The sequence below is a fragment of the Spermophilus citellus genome, assembly GCF_964194105.1.
Source record: "Spermophilus citellus genome assembly, chromosome: 3".
NCBI classification, from domain to species: Eukaryota; Metazoa; Chordata; class Mammalia; order Rodentia; family Sciuridae; genus Spermophilus; species Spermophilus citellus.
The window spans coordinates 176,297,631-176,320,748 of NC_138184.1; the positions used below are offsets into that span (position 1 = coordinate 176,297,631).

A 23,118-nucleotide genomic window follows, 5' to 3' on the forward strand; every position below is an offset into this window, starting at 1 on the left:
GAACTATAGACCTGGGCAGTGTTATCAATGAAAGTATTAAGAAATGTACTTGGCATGCTAATGAAACAGCAAGAAGGCCATGATGGTATGCAGAGCAAAGTAAAAAAGAGAGAGGCAGCAGATAAGACAGGAAGTTGAAACATGGTCAATGAGTAGATTTAGTCCAGAGTAATACAAATTATTGGATTTGTTTGGTAAGTAAATGACTTAATTATCAGCTAGAAGCTGTTAATACAACATATACTTCTAGGCCCAAAGAGCTGAAACTCTTTTTCCATTTATAATTTACTGTCTATTATTAGAGACATAATTAAAAAGTTGAATTATTTCATTGTTTACATGATTAAATTTAAGAATAAGACAAAAGGTATTTTCTGAAATCTACTGTATTTACTATTTAAAATAATAGTATGCAATGCAAATACACAAGCTCACACACAGAAAGATAAAGCATAGTCAGCTTAAAGACAGTAACAGGAAACTGAGCTGGAGAATAACAATACCCATTGGAGATTTTCATTAAACGAGAAAAAGAAGCAAATGAATATCATTCAAATTAAGGTATGGTCTAATAAAAAGCTTAATTTAATATGATTATAATAGAATTTACCTCTAGTATACACTTTCAATTTTGTACTAGTACACCAACAAAGGACACAGGAGATAAAGTAAGCAACTTCATATAAAATTATAAACTAAAAACAGGGTACAACATTTGTTTTTTATTGTTGTTATTCCATTTCTCCCAAAAGAGACATATATGTGCGTGTGCATAAAAGCAATATACACATTTTTTTTACATTTTAGTAGAGATCAAGAAATCAAAATAAGACAACTGTAAAGAAATTTCATATATCATCACAATCCAAGAAAGCATCTTCCAAAGAATACTTACATCTTATAAAACCAGAATACAGATAGATATTTTAAATTATACTTATTGCCTTGACAATTTTGAAAGGATCTGAAAAGCATAACACTCCACATACAGTAGTTTTATTATCAGGTACCAGTGAAAGTATACTGTAAAATTTTTGCGTACATTAACTGAAAAACATTTTGTTTTATTCAACTTTAAAGGCCTAGTTAAAATAAAACAGTTTTCATGATTCTCTGCTTCAAAAATTAACTTCCAAAATCTTTTCAAAAAATAAATGTATATAGCTCATTACTAAAGCATATATTAAAGAAATATTTATAATTTATAACACATATAATTCTAGACATAATTTAAAATTTTCCAATTAACAGCTACTTTTCCAATTAATACCAATTAAGATATATTAAGATATATATAGATGAATATGGTTTAATACAGATATATGCATTGTTAGCAAAGGTGCTACAAAATAATTATTTGAAATAAAATTCTTAAAGTAACATACAGAGGATTGTGCACATTATATAAGCACAACTTTATGAACTATAATAAAATAAACAGACTAAACTACCAACTAGATCACGAAACACAATGGTGTCAGCACCTCGAAAACCTGTATGGCTCCCAAGCTGCACCTCTCTAAATATCATCACTACCATAACTTCTGAAACATGATAGATTAGATTTGCCTGTTTGTGAACTTGACATACACTGAATTTTAGAGTTCGTATTTTTCTGTGTCTGACTTTGTTTGTTTAACATTATTTGTGGAATCTTTCCACCATATTGCATGTAGCAGTAGTTGATTCTTTTTATTGATGTGTAGAATTCCACTGTAGAAATTTAGATTATCCATCCAAGTATTGATAAATACTTGGGTTATTTCCAGTTTTAGATATTTTAATTAATGCTGCAATGAACACTGCAGTAAACAGATATGCACATGAATTTCTGCTGTGTGGGTGAACTGCTGAATTACCAGGTATTTCTATGTTTAAGTGTTTATAGATTCGGCCATTTTTCCAAAGCTACTATAATACTTTATAACATCACCAACAATATATGACAATTGTGGATGCTCAACAAACTTACACAAAATTAAAACAATCAGCCCCTTTGATTTCAGCTATTCTTTTGAGTGAACACTGCAGTTCTATGATGACTGAGCAAGTTACTCCTTCTTGCAATGTTAATTATCTATTTGGATTATCATTTGTGAAATTCATGCTTATCATTTTTGCCCATTTTTTTACTTACGTATTTGTAATATTTGTTTATATATATATATTGGATTTTATGACTTTGATGACTGTATTGTAAATATATTCTCTCTCTCTTTTTTTTAAACACAGTTTTGTTGTTGTTGTTGTTTTTAAACATCAGTGGGCTTTTATTTTATTCATATATTTGTATGTGGTGCTGAGAATCGAACCCAGTGCCTCACACATGCTAGGCAAGTGCTGTACCACTGAGCCACAACTCCAGCCCCTTCTCCCTCTTTTAATAAAGTCTTTTAAGGGAAAGAAATTCACAATTTCAATGTTATCCTTTTTATCAACCTTACTCCTTATGTAAACACTTTCAGTGTCTTATTTAAAAAGTAGTCCCTGACTCACATTCATAAAGATGTCTTTCATTCATAAAGTTATCCTCCAGAAACTCCATTTAATCATTCACAATTGGTTTATCTGTTCTTCAACTGATTATGAAATATTCTTGGTTCATAATATTTTCATTTTAATTTAAGAATTAACTTGACAATTTCAATTTTTAAAAATATGGAATTTTATTTGTAACTAAGTTATAACAATAAATAAATTTAGAATTGGTATTTTTATGTTACTGGCTCTGCAACTCATGAATATGGTTCTCTCTCTTCTTTTATTCTTGTTTTCTTTAATCTCTCTTAATAATGTTTGATAGCTTTCTGTTAAGAGTTCTTATATATTTTTTCATTTGAATTAATCTATGCATTTTTGGAGACTGTAAATGGTAACTTTAAAAAATTTTGTCTGTTGCAAGCATATTAAAAAATACAATTGATTTTTATATATTGAATTTTAGCCTAATAAATGTACAAAATTCAGTTATTAATTTTAATATTTCATCTGTAGACTGTTTTGTTTTGCTATATATGTATAACCATGTTATCTAAGAATATTTTTTCTTTCTTTCTTTCCAATCTTCCTTTATTTTATTGTTTTTCCTTATTACTGTGGATAGGATCTCCAGTGGAATGTTGACCAAAAAAAAAAAAAAAAATAGAGTATTATCCTTGAGTGTTATCAGGTGAAAAGTCTTAAATATTTCATCACTGAGGCTTTTGATAACTCCTTTATCATATTAAAGAAGTTTATTCTTGGTATGCTGAGAGTATTTTTAATCAGACTGACGTTGATTTACGTTGCTGCACCTGCTGAGATGATCATTTCCCCCCCTGTATTTAAGTAATTACATTGTACTTCTGGACTAAAGCCATCTTGGTCATGATAAATTATCATTTTTAGATTTTCCTGGCTTATATTTGCTAATACTTTTTCTTAGCATTTTTGCATCAATTTTGGAAAGACAGCTAGTAATTTTCCTTTCTTATAATGTCTTTGTTTTGATATCAAGGTTATTCTGGCCTCATAAAATAAGCAGAGGTGTGTGTGTTTCCTCTTCTCAATTACTGGATAAAGTTTACATAACATTGGTTTATTTTTTCCTTTAATGTTTGGAAGAATTCATCCCTGAAACTATCTGCCCTTGGAGTTTTGTCACAGGGAAGGTTTTGAATGATGTTCAATTTTGTTAATGGACATAAAACTATTCAGACTTTCTAATTTTCCTTATGTTCCTTTTGGCAGGTTGTTTTCCTAGGATTTTGTCAATTTTACCTAAACTTTCAAATCTGTTATTATAAAGTTATACCTAATGCCCTCTTACTCTCTTTTTAGTTTTTGTTGGATGTCTTATTAGATCATCTCTTCATCCTGTGTCTTTTTAATTTGTTTGTTTTCTGTCTCACAGTCTTTGGGGGCATTTAATAATTTATTTCAATTTATTAATCTTATAAAATAAAAAATGTTAGGCTTCATTAATTCTATTATTTGCTTTTGTTATTTCTACTTCACAGACTTTGGACTCAGACCTAGCATACAATCCAAGCTCTAGCACTTAGTCACCAAAACCAAATGACTTAACTTATTTAATACTTAGTCTCCTCATCTGTATGATGGCAAAAAATAATGGTACTCACCTAATAGTAAAATCAAAAAATATATTTTGGAGGATAAGGTCTTACTATGTTGCCTAGGCTGGCCTCAAACTCCTACATTCAAGCCTGATTACAGGCATGTACCACCATGCTGGCCCACAGTAATTCTCATAACTAATTAGCATTTGTAATAGAGAAGAGAAGCTCAATAAAACATTAGCTACCCCCACCTTGATCTGTTAGCAACATGCTATAGTGGGAAAAACTTGAGACTTTTAAAATTAGTCTTAGGATAAGTGAATGAGTAAGTAAATTTCTATTTTTTGGTTTTTAAATATATTTTTCATGAAACTGTTGGAAAGACTACTGAGATAACACATTTACAATATTTGGTATTCAGTACACTACTAATAGAAAATATTGGTCCTCAGACCATTTTCATTCTTTCTTTTTGTTGTTGTTGTTGTTGTTCTTGTATTATTTTATTTTGATTGGAATAATCAAAGGAGAAAGGAGATATACTCCTCACTATACTACACCAAATTCAACTGCAAACAAAACCTTCTCTCTTTAAAGCAACGTAGAAATTAAACAAACAAAAAACTAGCAAACATAAGCCAACTCTAGTTCAAATGGAGTTTTCAGTATATTTTCTTCATTCAAAAATCTAAAACTACATTTAGGGATTTGAAATATATGAAATTGCCTTTTCTTTTTTTTTAATTTGTTTTACTTAGTTACACATGACAGTACAATGATCTTGACATATCATACATTTGCACTCAGACCATTTTCTAATGTTCCAAAAGATGTAAGAATTCTAAGAATAGTGTCTATTCCTGTTCCTAAGAAATTTTTTGTCACTCCAACTTTAATTGTTGAAATAAGTAAAGTTACAAAACAAATACTGTTTGGGCAACCCTGAGGAAATCACTTCATTTCTCTGTGTCTCCATCTTGTAAACTTCAAAACGATGAGAACAAATAAAAGAATGGAATCCCAACCCCAGCTGGAGATATGTTTTGGGGGGAGGGGAGAAGGAGCTGATAAGATCTCAATTCTAAAATTTTTGATTCAGCTAGACCAGATTAAGACCTAGTTATTAATATTTTTCAAAGCTATTTAGATGATTCTAACACAGTCCACCGAGCAGCTACCTGAAAATAAGCATTTTGGAACCACTGGATTAGATGTCTTTGCCATACTTTGAAAGAAGAGAATCATTTATTCATAGAGATAAATATTTTCTGGTTAAAAACAAAAGAACACAGTATACAAAGAAATGACTACAGAAAACTACAGTTTATACCTAAGGAACAGTAAATAGATTTTATTGTCTGGAGTGTTGTATACATGAAAAAAGAATGATAATAAAAGATAACTATGAAATGAAAAGAGTCTAGTCATTGACAGAATTAAGTGGCATTCTGTGAAATTCTTATTTTGTTTGGTTAGTAACAGAAAAATTATTGATGTTCTAAATACCATATCCTAGGTTGTTTAAGGAGATAAATTAAATTGGCTTTGCCAATTAGTAATTAAAAAACAATAGAAAAAAAAACAGCATGCACTAGTGAACTGCAATGAGAATTACTCTAGTTTGGACAACTGTCCCCAAAGACAGTTGGCTTGGTTCCCAGAGTGGTAACTGAAAGGTGCTGTGGACCTTGAAGAGGTAGGGCAAGTGAGAAGTCCTTAGGTCACAGGAAATGTGCCCTCCAAAGGGATTGAGGGCCCCAATCTCTTCCTTTCCTTCTGCTTCCTGTTTCAAGACACGAGAATTCACTCTTGACAGGTATTCCCACTATGCTCAACCTCACCAGACAGTCAAACAGGGATGCTCAATCTTGGATTTGAACCTCTAGAACCATGTATGAAAATCTCTCTTTATAAGTAGCCTATATCAGATATTTTGTTGCAGTAAGATAAAGCCAACTAATACAAGAATATAATAAACAGGATAGATAGAAGAGATTTTGAAACACTAAAAAGAAACTCGATGCTGACTAACTACAATGAACAAGACAGAGAAAAAAGCGTACTATATTTTTGAAGAAAGAACCATATCTCACTTGGAGAACTGAGTATAGAAATATACAAATCAAAAGAAGATCATTTGAGGGAGTGTCTGGGAGACCGCAGGGGTGGGAAAATGTAAAGCTGCTGTTAATGAACTACTTAATTATTATGGATTAGTCTAAGATACTAATGGGTAATTCTTTGTTGGAAATGTGAAAATTTTTGAAATGTATAATCATAGAAAACTAGTCTAGGTAGCAAACTAGATTGAAGTAATAAAGAATGAAAACAGGTATTGGAAACCAAAAATCACAAAGGGGTAAATAAATAACAAAATCAGTGGGAGTAAGAGAATAGAAATTGGGAGATAGAATAGTAAGAAATGGAACTGAAATATTAGAAGAACTGAAGACAAAATAATTGCTTCTAGGTATGATTCAAGTGAAGAATAACAGATTCTTCAGTGTTTAATATCCTAGAGATACATTAGTGTCCTTTCCCCACTATTCTGTCTCATTACACACATATACCATATACTTTAACCACTGGCTCTTTCTGAGTCCTTATTAATAAAATTAAGGCTTTTAATTTACTATTTAATAGCAGAGAAGACTGAACTAGATGAACTAAATGCACTTTCCAATACTAAAACATAATAATTTTATCATCTATGTGTATGATTGATATTGTGCATGTGCTGACACTTTCTGAGGTACTACTACTAATAATAATAATAAAAATATTCTACTGTCTGACCTTTCAATATTTATGGTCTAATGGAGAATAAAGTCAACTGGCAATTAGAATGTGGGAAAAGGAAAAAGAAGGATTAAAGAAAATATGCAGAAGGAGCAATTGCTCAAACTCTGAGAGGGAAGAAAGATGGAGGAATAAAGAAACACTCTTTAAAAAAGGAGTCTCAGCTAAGACCTGAAATGAAAAAGTCCATGGGAAGATGTAAGAACTTGAGGTAAATAGGTATGGAAGACACAGAGAAGGAGAAGTAAAGCATATAAAAGCATATCAAAGCAGAGAAACAGCATATACAAAAGTCTGTGAATGACACTGAACATTTTAGAAAATAAATACACCAACCTGATCCCTGATAGATAAAAATCTAAAGAAATACCTTCTGCAAGCCCAGGTGCCTACGAAAATGGCTCTCTAATTTTGGTATAACTGTAAGAATTACTTGAGGGCACTTGCTAATTAAGAAAGGACTTGTGGAATGCTTATAGTATTTTTTTTAATTTAAATGCTAGTCATACATGCTTGTTCACTTTGTGAAAAATCAACTGAGCTACATTCCCATGATGAGTGCACTTTTCTGTTATGATTTTAATTTTTAAAACTCTGAAAGAAATAACAGGAAGTGAAAGAGGTAGTATAATAACGATATATAGATATATATATATATCAGGCAAGACTTCTTATTAAATACCTAAAAATTATCAATAATTTATAGTTTATTTTAGGGCAAATATATAGAATAAGAAAATATATAGGGGCTGGGGATGTGGCTTAAGCCGTAACGCGCTCGCCTGGCATGCACGGGGCACTGTGTTCAATCCTCAATACCACATAAAATAAAATAAAGATGTTGCGTCCACCGAAAACTGAAAAATAAATATTAAAAAAATTCTCTCTCCTCTCTCTCTAAAAATATATATATATATATTTAACTTATTAAATATGAATGTTACCTAACTTTTTCCCAAAACAATACAAGCAAGAATTATGCTTGCATGTATACACTATTAAACTTGTATATGATTGTTTTTTAAAATAAGCAACTCCCACACCAGGCATGTGGATGCACACCTTTATTCCCAGCTACTCTAGAGGATGAGGCAGGATTGCTTAAACTCAGTATTTTGAAGCCAGTCTGGCAATATCACAGGACTCTATCTCAAAATAAATACATAACTCACTCCCCAAATAATACCTAATATGAAATTTCTATTTTAATTTTAAAGACTGTTATGGACTGAATGTCTATGTCTCCCAAAATTCTTATAGTCTATCCCACAATTTACTAGAGTGATATTTCAAAATATATATTTGGTCTTAGTCCCCTTTCCTGGTGTATAATTCCTAAAATCCTTGGCATCTTCAAAGTGATGTGTCTTTTTAGTGAGTTGACTGATGGCTGGCGGTACTAGCTTCAGAATGGGGATTGGTCATTACAAAGATTAAGACAGGATAAGGTAGGAGAGAAGGGCCAAAAGTTAAGTTGATCACCAATGGCCAAAGATTTCATCAATCATGCCTATGTAACGAAGACTCCACAAAACCCCAAAAGAACAGGGTTTGGAGAGCTTCTAGAGAGCTGAGTACATGGAGGTTCCTGGGAGGGTGTGCACAGAGTAGGCATGAAATCTCCACACCCCTTCCCACATTCCTTGCCTTATGCATCTCTTCTTCATCTCTATCTTTTGTAATGTCCTTTAAAATTAACCAGTAAGTATGATTCCCTGAGTTCTATGAGCTGCTCAAGCAAATTAATGGAAGGCAAGAAGGGGATTGTAGAAACCCAGGTTCACAGTCAAAAGAATAGGCAAATAACCTGAGACTTGCAACTGGCATCTGAAGTGGGTGAGACTGGGGAATTGTCTGGAAGACTGAACCTTGAATTAGATTACAGGATTACCCAGCTAGATTACCCAGACTACTATAGAACTGAATGCTGGCTTGGTGGTGGGAAGAAATCCCCTCACATCTTTTGGAGCCACAGAAGAGATCTGTGTTATTACAGCAAGAGAAACCAGGTTTGAGTCTGAGTTTGGTTTTCCCACTGTATCTTCAGAGTTGGTGTTTGGAGGACTGGCTCTTGGGAGATTAAAGTGGATGTGATAGTGACAAGGGGTGGGATGGGGCTGGTCTTAAGGGATTAAGGCCCTTACCAGAGATAATAGGGAATTTGAGCTTATGTCCTGCTCTCATATCTCCCTCGCTTGCTCTCACACTCTGCCATGTTAGGAGACATGGAGGGTCCTTGCCAGAAATCAAATCCTTCAGGACCCTAGTCTTAGCTTTTCCAGCTTCCAGAACACTGAGGAAATAAATACCTGTTGTTTCAGCCATTAGTCTGTTTCATTTTGTTATGGCAGCCACAGCTGACTAACAAATATTTACATACTTAACAAATGGATTAAATTTTAAAAGACAGAGTGAGGTAAAAACTGTCACCACAAAATTTATGCACTATCATAATCTCAGGATGTGATCTAATCTAGAAACAGATGTAATTAGTTGAGATAAGGTCATACTGGATAATGATTGCCCCTGTATGAAAAGAATATATACCGAAACACACACAGTGAAAAATACCATGTGGCAACAGAGGCCAGAGCCACACATTGGAATAATACAGTTATAAATCTTCAAGGGCAAATGAATGATGGGATCTTCCAAAAGTGAGGAATAAGCAAGAAAGGAGTCTTCCCTAGAGCCTTTTGTTTTTGGGGAGAGGGAGGGTGCTTCTGTCAGCACCTTGATTTTACTTCTAGCCTCCACAAATATAAAAGAACATGTTTCTATTGTTTTAAGTCACCTAGTCTGTGGAAATTTTTAATTGCATATTAGGAAACCAATACATAGGATTAGGGCAACAAAAAGACACATACGCTTGAAACCCAGTGTTCACTAATGAATAAACAAAATGTAGTACATGCATATAATGAAATATTGTTCAGGCTTTAAAACGTTGGAGGTTCTAACATATTACACATGGATAAACTGTGAGGACACTATGCTAAGTGAAAAAGCTAGTCACAAAAAGACAAAAACAATATGGTTCCACTCATGTGAGGTACCCAGAGTACTCAAATTCAGAGAGATAGTAGAATGGAGGTTGTCGAGGGTTGGAAGAATACAGCATAGGAAGTTGTTAAATTGCATGGAGTTCCTAATAACAGGGCACAAAGATTCCAATTTCTTCACATACTCACCAACACCTATGATCTTATGTTGTTTTGATAGTGGCCAACATACAGGAGCAGGTAATATCTCATTGTGGTTTTGATTTGCATTTCCCTAAAAATGTGTGATATTATGCATGTTTTCATATGCTTGTTGGTAACTTTTATGTCTTTTCTGTCTATTCAAGTCTTTTTTCCATTTATTGACTGGGATTTTTGTTGTTGAGTTGTAGGAGGCCTTTATATATTCTAAATATTAACCCCTTCTCAGGTATATGTTTTGCAAGGATCTTCTCCTATTCTGAAAGTTGCCTTTATTCACTATTCTGTTTCCTTCCTTGTTCAGAAGTTTTCAAGTGGGATGCAGATTCATCCGTCTATTTTTCTTCTCATTGCCTGTGCTTTGGGTACCATATCCCAGAAATCACTGCCAAATCTGATATTATGAAGCTTTTTCTCTGGTTTCGTTGAGGAGTTTTATATTTTTAGGTCTTACATTTAGGTCTTTGATCCATTTTGAGTTAATTTTTTGTATATAGTACAAGGTAAAAATCCAACTTCATTCTTTTGCATGTGTAACAAATGTGCATTTCAAAACAAGGACCCGAAGTGACTTATAAACTCCCAAGTTTGAGAACCACTGCTTATATCATCCTTGGCAACCAAATTTAAAGACCCTATTTTCTTCAGAAATGCCATTTTGGACATTCTCCATAGTTTTAGAGCTCTCTAAGTGTCCTTTGTACAGAATTCAAAAATATTGTCTCTATTCAAAGACAGAAACCCCAATTTAACAGTGAGGAAGTTTATGGTCTTGAATAAGTATTTCTGCTGTAATCACCTAGTAAGCTCTATTATGAACAAGGTATTATTTTAGGCTCTTGATATACATGATACCTTCTCCAATAAATGTTCAAGGTAGTTATTATTATTTCCTAATTAAGGATGGGAAAGGTAGGGCATTGAGGAATTAAGAGAATTAGGCAACAAAGAACAGAAGGCAAAACAGGGATTCAAGTATGCATTTCATATTAAAGCCCCTTCCAAATAACAATGTTTTCTTGAAAATAACAATTAAAGAAAAGTCTGTAAAGAGAATGACCAGAAAGTAATAATATCTTTTTATTTTGTTAAGGGGAAAAAAACCCCTCTACTATCATTACTCATAAAATATTGAAATACCAAAAAATAAGTAAATAAAATTAGATGAGAAATTCTCAGAACCAGAGATACTCTTTAAATACTATGACCAAGTTCTTACTTCTAATTTTACTGGGACTGATGAAATATCAGCATGGCTGATAAGAATCTCAACTCACTGTTGGGAAACCAGTACTGTGTTACCTTTCTGAACAAATAAACAATTTAGTTCCATCCTGCTAAAAAGTACCTACCTGCACACCACAAATTTTCCTCAAGTTTAAAGTTCCAAAGAAAACTGTCCATGAAGAAACTTTCTCTTCCCTAGTACTCCAGATCGCTGTCATCTCTGGGGAGTTGATGATTTAAATCGGCATAGGACAATTAATCAACTTCTTCCCTCACTTACCTGACTCCCCACACTCTGCTGCAAATCACAACTTTATATAGTTTGAATCACTAAAATTAGACACTGTCCTTAATAGGAGTAGCCTCCACCTCATCCCACAAGTAATCCTGAGAAACACAATGTAAGTACTTCAATTCACTGCTCATCTTTAAACTGTCTATTTTGTGGACCTATTTTCTCAGTGTTCCAGGAACAGGTCTAGAACCTCCACTTTTTGTTCTTTTACATTCCCTACCAAATCCATCTCTTTACAAAACCACACCTATTATTGGTAAACTCTTGGGTGGTCTAGATTCATTAAAATGCCCCATCCTGATCTGCTGAAAATAGTACATGGCCAAGAAGATGCTCTTCCCAAGATAACAATGCTTTATAAATGAATATTGCTTCTAGCTGTTAAAAGGAGCCTGCACATCCACTAATTGCATTTTGTCATCACCAAACAGGTAAGGTAGGTTAAAAACTGCAATGTTCTTTTGAGTTAAGGAAACAAAGATAGCAAGAGGGTAAACCCCCCCACAGCTGCTTAGTGGCAGGCCAGGTTTAGATCTTGGGCCCTTCACTGCCTATTTATACTTTCTGTAGCTGGCCATCCTGTCCACCATTTGTCTTTAGAAGTTCTCCAGGTGTACCAATTTTGCAGGTGAGAAACAGAATCTGACAACTATAAGAGATCCCAAAACAGAAAAACTAAAAAAAATTTTAAAATACTACGGTATTAAGAATGAAATTTCTACCTATAAAGTAGTGATATTTTCTAGACAATGCTTTCACTTTAAATGAAATATTCAATATTCTAAAAATAATTCCTCTATAAATGGTCACTATGACTTTCAATAAATCAATCTTAAATGAAATCTCAAATTTTGTAAATTATTATATAAAATTAGACAAAAAGATATAATGTGATGAGCAAAATGATAATTTTTGTAAGAAAAAAAAGAAAAACAGACTACGATCGCCTCAGAAGCATTTCAGAATATGGCACAATTATTTTCTTTACTAAATTTAAATTACTTTTGTTTTTCTGCTTGGGAAATAATATGATGCAATATATTTTTCTCTTTCTAAATCTCTATAGGATCACAAGGGAGAAAAGAAATCATAGTTGAGATCTCTAAAAAGCTTGCCAAAATAGGAACACTGTATCCAAAGCAACAGCTGGCACACAGCAAATGCAACAGAGATACAGCAAGACTGCCATAAAGAGTATTCCATGAAACAGAAGCAATATTCTAGTGTTTATGAAGCCACAGGCTAGTATGAAATAACCTTTATGAGCATAAATATAGCTTTAAACCAAGTTCAACAGAATTTTAAAGCTTTACATAATTGAAATTAGAAATGAAAAGAATGACAGGATCTGATTAGAAATAAAATGTAAAAATACCATATAGAAGTCCATGAGTCCACTATGGATGACAGCCGTATATTAAAACTCTGATAAGTATCATGAAGATAATCAATCACATTCTACTTGCTCCTCAAATACAATAATTCTTTAGACATTACATTCTTTTTCTTCCATCTTTATATTCAAGAAGGGCAACCACATAAGAAAAGGAAAACTACAAACACAAAATATAAACTTTGCTGATGTTATGCTGACAAAGTCCATGTCCACTCAACGATATGACTCCATTCACAAAAGTTTATGTCCTCTGATAGTCTTAGTTGATTTTCAACTAATCTTTAATTGAAAAACAAGCATGGATTAAGCACAATAATTTATTAGTAAGAAATTGCAGAACTACAAAATTTATTCAATACTGATTAACACCTCATTTCACATTCAACTGAAACAAAAAGTTAGGAATCCAAAATCACCTTAAAAAGAGACGGGAGGGGCTGGGGTTGTAGCTCAGTGGTAGAACACTTGCCTGGCACATGCAGGGCCCTGGGTTTGATCCTCAGCACCACATATAAATCAATAAAATAAAGGTATTGTGTCCAACTACAAAGAGGGCAGGGAGGAGATGGAAGAAGGGGAACATAAGAAAAAGAAGGAAAAGGGGAGAGGGGAAAGACAGAGGGGTGATGTGCAAAAGGGGAAGAAAGATAAATGATCCATGTGTTCCCAGCTTATCTGACTTCACCAAAGACATAAAGGCCATAGTTAAAAAGATGCAAAGTTAAAAAAAAATGCAAAGTCAATAAAAAATTCAGAGTAGCTATCTTTCACTATACAGACAATTATTACTATGGAAAAAACTATGAAGTACTGTTGATATTTTTTAATGAAAAAATACAAATATAAGAATCTTAAACACAAAGCAGATAATTCTTTCAATATTCTGGAAAGAATATTTAATTAGGCAGATATTCAGGTAAAGCTAAGATAACAAAAACCACAGTACCATCATCATACAAAATTAAGAAATCATAAAAATTCTAATATAATATCTTATTTGAGAAAAACACTGTTAATATATTCATAATACCTATACCTAACAACTGTACATTAAGTCAAAATATTTAAGACAGCTTATGATATCTGTGTGCATATGCCCTAACATGATATACAGAGCTGATGCTTTTTTGGAGTAACCACTTGCCCACAATAGTGAATACTTATAATGGAGCTCCATGAGAGATTACAAATACTAAAGGAGGAGAAAATCTCATTAAATAAAGTAATTTAAAAGCAAGAATTATATTAGCTACCTTGGTTGTGATTCAGAGCTTACCAGGAGCTTTTCTGATTCAGTAACATGCAGCCCATTAATACTTAATATGTATTTTTCAACTAATATAATAGGATTATTCCAGAATCTGTTAACAATCAACAGTCAACAGTGCACAACATAAATGAAATTAAGATACTAAGAAGAACATTTAATACACACTAAGAACTTATCAACCAAAAACTGACTTTATTCTAGCCCTTATTCTGAAGATAGGCAGGAAAAAAAAGGAAGAAAATATATAAAAAGGCAAGTGAAAGAATGAGAACAAAAAGAAAAAGGAGAGGGGAAATTGAAGATGACCATGGATAAGAAAAGGAAAGTTCTATAGGAAAAGTGATAGCACATAAAAGAATCTAAGAAAAAGAGGAAAAGAAGACAGCAATTATCAATATGGAGAAAAAGGGCTATTTTAGCTTCCAAATATTTTTATAAAATTAATCTGAAGAACACATATATAAAAATCCATAGTTTGGCACTGAAGTTTTCAAATGATATCTATATTTGGAATAGCATTCCCATGATATTAGAAAACAATAACTAGTATTTCAAGGATACTACATATGCCTTCAACAAGATGAAATTTATAGGAAAAATAATCATGACAAATTGATGTGGCAAGCCCCAAAACTTTAATGCTTGAATGTAAATGTTTTAAGTAAATATATAAATAGATCTTACTTTTAAATAAAATAATATAGTTAGCCCTCTATATGCATGAATTCCATATTTATAAACTCAATCAACCACAGATCCATATTTGTTTAAATTGTGTCTGTAGCTGGACACAGAGACACCTGCCTGTTATCCCAGTGTGTTGAGAGGCACAGGCAGGAGGTTCACAAGTTGAAGGCCAGCCTCAGCAATTTAGCAATACCTTCAGCAAGTTAGTTAGACCCTGTCTCAAAATAAAAAATAAAAAAAGGACTGGGGATAGAGCTCAGTAGTAAAGCACCCCTGGATTAAATCCTTATACAAGAAAAAAAAAGGTGTTTTTATATATATATATAATAATATATTATATATATATATATATATATATATATATGAATGCATACACACACACACACACACACGTCTGTTATTGAATACATACAGATTATTTTCTTCTTGTTATTCTCTAAACCAAATAATACAGGATAACAACTGCTTACATAGCACTTACACTGTTAGGTGTTATACGTAATATAGAGACAGTTCAAAGTATAAGTGTGCTACCATTTCAGTATAGAGGTCTGGGAACCAATTCCCAACAACTATATAATGGAATAATTCTAGTCATTCTATGCTTTATCAAAGATATTTGTGGCAAGATTTATTAGCTATGTACCCCTACAAATTCTCCTTTCCTTCTTATAAGTAAAATCCTTTACGAGTGGCAAGGTATATACCTCATGAGAAGCCTAAGCCATTGTTGGCAGTTCTGTTCCTCTTTGCCAGATATTTGCTTGCACAGTCCTGCTGACAGCTGGGGTGTTGCCAAGGAGACATAAGGACAGGTTTGCTGAGGCAATTTTGGAAAAGGATTTTATAAAACTGCCTTTTTGGCTGGCAACTGGCACTAGCCTACCTTCAACACAGACCTAATGCCTAGGGATGTGACAGCTACCTTGTAACCATAATGGAACAAGCAAATGAATAAAAATAATAATTGTCTAAGAAAATAATAAAATGTTAAAGAAAAAAAAAGATCCTGGATAGCTGAAACAATGCTAGCATGGTATATATCCAGACAAATGTCTGTATAAGTCATTGTTAACCTAGCTTATTGTTAGAGTTCTAGCTGTCACATCAAACAATATGCAAAAATATATGAGCCCATAATAATACTTTTTTTAAAAAAGGAGAAAAAGAACAAAATCATCTGCTACCATTGGTAGTAACTATTACATTAACTGGTTACTATGAACATAGGCAGTGAAGGACGAAAATCACTTTCTTTCTTTTCAATTTTTATTTGTTCTTTGTAGTTATACATGACAGTAGAATGTATTTTGATATATCATACATACATGGAGTATAACTTCCCATGTTTGTGGTGATATATGAGGTGAAGTTACACTGATTGTATATTCATATAAGAACACTGGAAAGTTATGTCCTATTCATTCCACTGTCTTCCCTATTCCTATTCCCCCTCCCTTCCTTCATCCCCCTTTGTCTAAGCCAGTGAACTTCTATACCCTCTCTTAATATGAGTCAACATCTGCATATCAAAGAGGACATTTGGCCTTTGGTTTCTGGGGTTTGGCTTATTTCACTTAACATGATAATCTCTAGTTCCATCCATTCACAGCCAAATGCCAATATTTCATTCTTCTTTATGCATGGATAGTATTCCTTTTTGTATATGTACCACATGTTCTTTTTCCAATCATCTTTTGAAGGGTACCTAGGTTGGTTCCACAGCTAAGCTATTGTAAACTGAGCTGCTATAAACATTGGGGTAGCTGTGTCACTGTTATTATGCTGACTGTAAGTCCTGTGGGTATACACCAAGGAGTGGGACATCTGGGTCAAATGGTGGTTCCATTTCAACTTTTCTGAGGAATCTCCATATTGCTTTCCAGAGTATTGCAAGTCCCACCAGCAATGTATAAGTGAATCTTTTCCCCCACATCCTCACCAACATTTATGGCACTTGTATCCTTTTTTTGAGGGGTGGAGGGGTACCTGGGATTGAACTCAGGGGCACTTGACCACTAAGCCACATTCCCCAGCCCTATTTTGTAAAATTACTTAGAGACAGGATCTCACTGAGTGATTTAGTGCCTCACTGTTGCTGAAGCTGGCTTTGAACTTGTGATCCTCCTGCCTCTGTCTCCTGATGTCACTTATATTCTTGATAATTGCCATTCTGATTGGAGTGAAATAGAATCTCAGTGTAGTTTTAATTGGTGTTTCTCTAATTGCTAGAGATGGTGAACATTTTTAAATGTATCTGTTGACTATTCATTTTCAAAAGATACTGCTGTTCAGAGTAACCAAATACCTATAGTTGCTGAGTTAAAGCCCTTTTTACAAAAGAATCACAACTAATAAATACAGAGAAATAACAAAGTAGAAAATAACCTTTTCACAATTTCTGATGAAAGACATTTAAAGATTTAGGCAGAGTCAACAGAGTAATAGAAGACAGGCTTAGCGTGCACAAGAAGCCAGTTTAATCCCCAGCACCAGAGAGAGAGAGCGGGGTGGGGGGAGAAAGATTTAGTTAAAAATTGAAAAATTATTAAGCATGTTAAAATCATTAGGAGAAAGACTGACAAAGAATTAAATATTCTCAAGATGTCCATGTAGGGCATGATGTGGCATGTGAGGCATGTTGCTAGGAGGAAACCTAGCTTGCTGACTTGCTGCCCACTTCCTAGTCTTGGGGCCACACATGGCTAGGATGGCACCTGGCTAGGATGGCACCTGGCGATCAGCCAGGAGGTGGTGCTGTGGGTGGTGATGGAAAAAAAAGACCACCTCTAGGATAGGTCCAGGACTCTTCTGCCCTCATGGACAGGTTGTGTCTCCCACTACTGCCTGTAGGATGGGTGTACATGTGAACTCTCCCCACCCTGCTGACCTTTATCCTGATTGACTCCTGTACATTATATTAGCTGTGTGTGTTTTCTCAATAAACAAGATCCTGCTTTGACTGGTCTCCCTGACACATCTGATTGTCCTCCTGCCGGGGAGGGCTGGGTGCAGATGGCCAGTTGACCTTTGCCTTTCTTGGCTTGTCCTGATTGGGGCATGCTTTCCCCATCTCTCAGGCAGGTCAGGAGGAAATGGGGGTGGGAGGGTGGTGGGCTAAAAACCCTGACATGTCAAAGTATGCACAAATTCGTAATGTATTAATAACTGAGGGAAGGGAAAAGTCATTTTCAACAAAAGGTGCTCAAATAACTAAATCCACAGAAACAAATGAAATTCATACTGCACATAAAAACTCAGCAATTTAGCAAGAGCTTGTCTCAAATCAGACAAAGGGGAATGAAGGGAAGGGAATAGAATATGGGAATAGGAAAGACAGTGGAATGAATAGGACATAATTTTCCTATATAGATATGTGAAAATACCTAAGTGAATCTCACTATTGTGTATATCCATAAGAATGCTGTACTAGTTAAAATAAGATAAAATCTATGCTTGTATAATTTTTTTTCAAAACGAATTCTACCATCATATGTAACTAAAAAGAACCAATTAAAAATAAACAAAATAAAAAAAAAATAAAAAGGGATAGGGATGTAACTCAATGGTAGAACACCATTGGTTCAATCCCAGGTACTTTAAAAAAAAAAAGACCTGAAAGATAAAACTTCTAAGAGAATATATATGAAGAATCTTTATAACTTTAGTATGTATAACTTTTAAAATCATATACAAAAGAAAGAATGAATAAAACTGGATTTTATCAAAACTAAAAAATTTCTTTGCTTTTCAAAAAGATAATACCAGCTGGGTGCGGTGGGTGGCACACATCTGTAATCCCAGAGGCTCAGGAGGCTGAAGCAGGAAAATCGCAAGTTCAAAGCCAGTCTCAGGAACAACAATGCACTAAACAACTCAGTGAGACCCTATATCTAAATAAAATACAAAATATTGGCTAGAGATGTTGCTCAGTGCTTAAGTGTCCCTGAGTTCAATCCCCAGTACCCAAAAAATAAAAAATAAAAACAAAGGGGAAAAGGTAGTATCATTCTTAACAGACAAAGAATTATAACTAAATTAATAATCATCAACCTATCAAGACATAAACAAACAGAATATCCATAGAATGGAATATTACTCCACAAAGGACTACTTACATATACTACTGCAAGATGGAGGAACCTAAATAAAACACTGTGCTAAGTGACAGAAACTGGAACCATAAGATTATCTGTCTTTTGATTGTATTTATATGAAAATCTATAGAAGCAATGAAGAATTAGTAATTACCAAGCCTTAGAGGCAGAAGGACAAAGTGAGTACAAATAGGCATGAGGGAATCTTTTTGGGGGTGATAACAGTATTCTAACCTGAGTTATCAACTATATAAATTTACTAAAACTCATCAAAACTATAAACTTAATGGCATGAATATTATGAAATGTATGTTACACCTCAATAACAACACTAAGGGGAAAAGAGAAACCACAAATGAAAAAACATCTATAATACATAGATATGACAAAAGACTTGCATGCAGAATTTATTAAGAATTCTTTCAATTCAATAATGAGAAGACAATATACCCTTTAAAACTTGGACAAAGACCCTTCACAATATGTATTTGAAAAATTGTTCACATCTTCAGATATTAAAACAGCAAATTACAATTGCACATGAGAATCTTCAACACACTTACTACAAAGGTAAAAATGAAAAAGACTGCCAAAATCAAACTGTGGCAAGGATTTAGAGAAACTAGAATTCTAAGCTTATGACATGGGGATGTAAAACAACAGAGCCACTTTCCACAACTTACAGTCTCTTTAAAAAGTAATCATAGCCACGTAGGCACATGCCTGTGATCCCAGAAACTCTGAAGGCTGGGACAGGAAGCTCAAAAGTTCTAGGTCAGCTTCCGCAGCTTAGTGAGATCCTAAGCAACTTTGCAAGGCCATCACAAAATAATCAATAAAATATGCCAGTGCTATAGCTAAGCTGTAAGGGGCCCCTGGGTTCAATCCCTAGTACCAACCACAAAAATTAAAATTAAAAAAGTAACTATAATAATGCTGAGAGTACATAGTCCATGGGGTAGAGGTAAAATTACCTATATACTATACATGTGTGAGGCCCTGGGTTCAATCCTCAGAACCAAAAATTGAGGTGAGGAGGTGGAGGGATGCAAAAAAGAAACCATAATATTCTTTGCAATAACCTAGCCATTTTGCGTTAGATATTTATCCATCAGAGATTTAAACACCTACTGACACTAAGACTTACACTTGAGTGTTCATGTAGCTTTTTTTTTTACCACAGGGCTAAACTCAAAATAACCTAAAAGGCTATCAATAGGTGAATGAATAAAGATTACTTTCATAAAATAAAATATTAAAAGTAATAAGAAGTGGGTGCTGGTGTAATCCCAGCAACTCAGGAGGCTGAGGCAGGAAGATCACAGGTTCAAGACCAGCTGCAGCAACTTAGCAAAGCCCTAAGCAATTTAGCAAGACCACAAAATAAAAAATAAAAATGAGGGAAAGGGGGATGTAGCTCAGAGGTTAAGCACCCTAGGTCCAATCCCCAGTGCCAAGAGAATGAATGAATGAACAAATGAATGAATGAATGAATGAATGAAAAACAATTAATAAATAAAAACAATAAGATAGGAACAAAATACCAAACATATAATACAGATGAATATCAATTATGTTGAGTAAATTAATCCAGAGACAATTATATAAAACTTTGGAAAATACAAATTAATCTATAATGGCCCAAAGTATTTACCTAGGTTTTCATTTTCTCTGAATTACAAAATAAAAATCTTAGTATTTACTAAAATAAAAGTCTATCACAACACTGTATAAATAAAATCTCTTAGAATTACCCAAATGCAAACACATTTTGGTGAAATTTTTGAGAAAGAGAACAATTATACCTAGACTAAAGAGTAATCACAAAATTTTAATCAAAGAACAGTGATAGAATTCTGTAAAAAATACAATAAAAATTTAGTCAACTACTGAAAAATTATTCACAGAGCAAAATGAAAATAAAATGTCATTCAGTGAACTGGAAATTATGGAAAGCAATAATCCAAAAGACCCTACGGCTAAAAGCAGAAAGTTAATTAGATGTGAATCTATACTGCAAGATGGCAAAAAAATAATACAATAACAAATGTTCCTGTGGTCGGTCCATGATAAGAGAATCTGGCAAAGAACAAGACAATAACATGACTGTGAAAACCCTAGAATAACAATACTACTTTACATTTGGTATAAAACAAAATATAGACACAGAACATATGGTAATTAAAATATTGCAAATAAGAGTGGAGAGGGAAGGAGGAAAGGATTAAAGAGCTCACCAAAAAAAAAAAATACAGTTACTTAAGACAAGATCAGCATACATTAAAAAGTGCATGATAGTAAAGGTTTTGCATGCTACATACAGTGACTGATATATATATTGCTTGTTTATTTCTCCAACAGTTTAAAAATTATAAATGAAATCACAGATGAAAAAAGAGATGTTTAAACTGATTCCACAGAAATACAAAGTCTCACAAGAAACTACGATGAACAATTATATACTAAAAAAAAAAAACTGGGAAACCTAGAAGAAATGGATAAATTCCTGATCACACACAACTTACCAAAATTGAAGAAATAAAAAAATCTAAACAGACCAATAATGAGTAATCAGACTGAAGCAGTAATTAGAAGCCTCCCTCACAATCCCAAAAATAGTCCAGGATCTGATGGCCTTACTTGCTTAATTTTACAAAACATCTGAAGGATAACTAATTCCAATTCTTCTTAAACCATTTCAAAAAAACTGAAATAGAAGGCACTCTGACAAACTGTTTTTATGAGGCTAGCATTACCCTGATACAAAAACCTGACAAAGTTACAACAGAAAGAACTATAAATCATATTGCTGATAAACATACATGCAAAAATTCTCAATTAAATACTAGCAAAACAAATTTAACAGCACATAAAAAAATATCATACACCATGAACAAACAGGCTTCCTCCTAAGATTCAAGAATGATTCAACATACCCAAATCAATATATCAAGAGAATGAAGGACAAAAACCTGGTGATCATCTCAATAAATATACGCATACAAAAAGCATTTGGTAAGATTCAACATACCAGATTAACTCAGCAGAAAGCTAAGTCACATCTCAGTTCAGTGTGCAGGCCAAGATTACTCCATTTGAAGTTCAACAGAGAAGGAACTTACAACATTTAAACATCCACCAATATTTAAAACAGATCCTCAGACTAAATCACCAAAGCTGAGTTTTTCTGAGAACTTTTGCTAAGAATGACATTACATCTCAGAAATTCATTTCAATGTGAAACACCCCAATATGATGTTGATTAGAAAATATAAAATTTAGACCAACCCAAGGATCTGCTGTTCAGAAGGGAGAGGAGATTTCTTGAGTTCTCAAGCTCTCAGCTCAACTCATTTTAATAAGCAATAACTCATGTGCAAGGCAAAAACTGCAAAGATTCCATGAGATTTTTCATTCATGGGTGCAACCAGAAAAGCATAGTAAGGATTAAATTATTTCTCAACTGGTCCTGGAGCAGTTTATGATTAATGGAAACTGCGGGGACAAATTCACTTTGAAAGGGAAATAGGAATCAATGGCAGAATCTGGAGATTTAATGGAAGAACTGATCTATGATTGTGTGAAGCCACTTGTCATAGTCCATGTTCCCATGCAGGGACAGGAAACCCTTTTGTTCTGAGACTATGCCCTTAAGAGAAGTCCTTATTCATCTCAAAAACCCTTTGTCAGCAGAACACAACAGCAGAGAAATACCAATACCCTTTGAGAAATCTCCAGATACTTACTTGGAAAAAAGACAAGGAGATAAAGAAGATGGGTATAACAATTCCTGGAAAAATGCTCAAGTAAATGACACTGTTAATAGTTAAGGGACTCACATATTTTCCCTGTTCAATTTCCAGGAAGAGGACTATCCTAGGTCTAAAGAGAAAGATGTTTGTTGTGAGATACTCACACAACTCCAGAAGAGCAAGGGTAGGTACCTCTAATTCCCAGAAAGGGTCCCTGAAATGATCTTCTTATCAAAACATCACTGTGGAGGTGCAACCTACACTTCTCTCTAAGCCAGACAGTCCTCCTCTAAGCCTGTCCCTACCTACCTGAGCAAGGAGGGAACTTCCACAT

At 33.7% G+C, this 23,118-nt stretch overlaps 1 protein-coding gene across 1 annotated transcript in view; it reads right to left on the bottom strand.

The window, feature by feature from the left end:
* COG5 (component of oligomeric golgi complex 5) overlaps positions 1-23,118 on the bottom strand; it is a 336,390-nt gene that overhangs the window by 145,038 nt on the left and 168,234 nt on the right. The gene's annotated exons all lie outside the window — the stretch shown is intronic.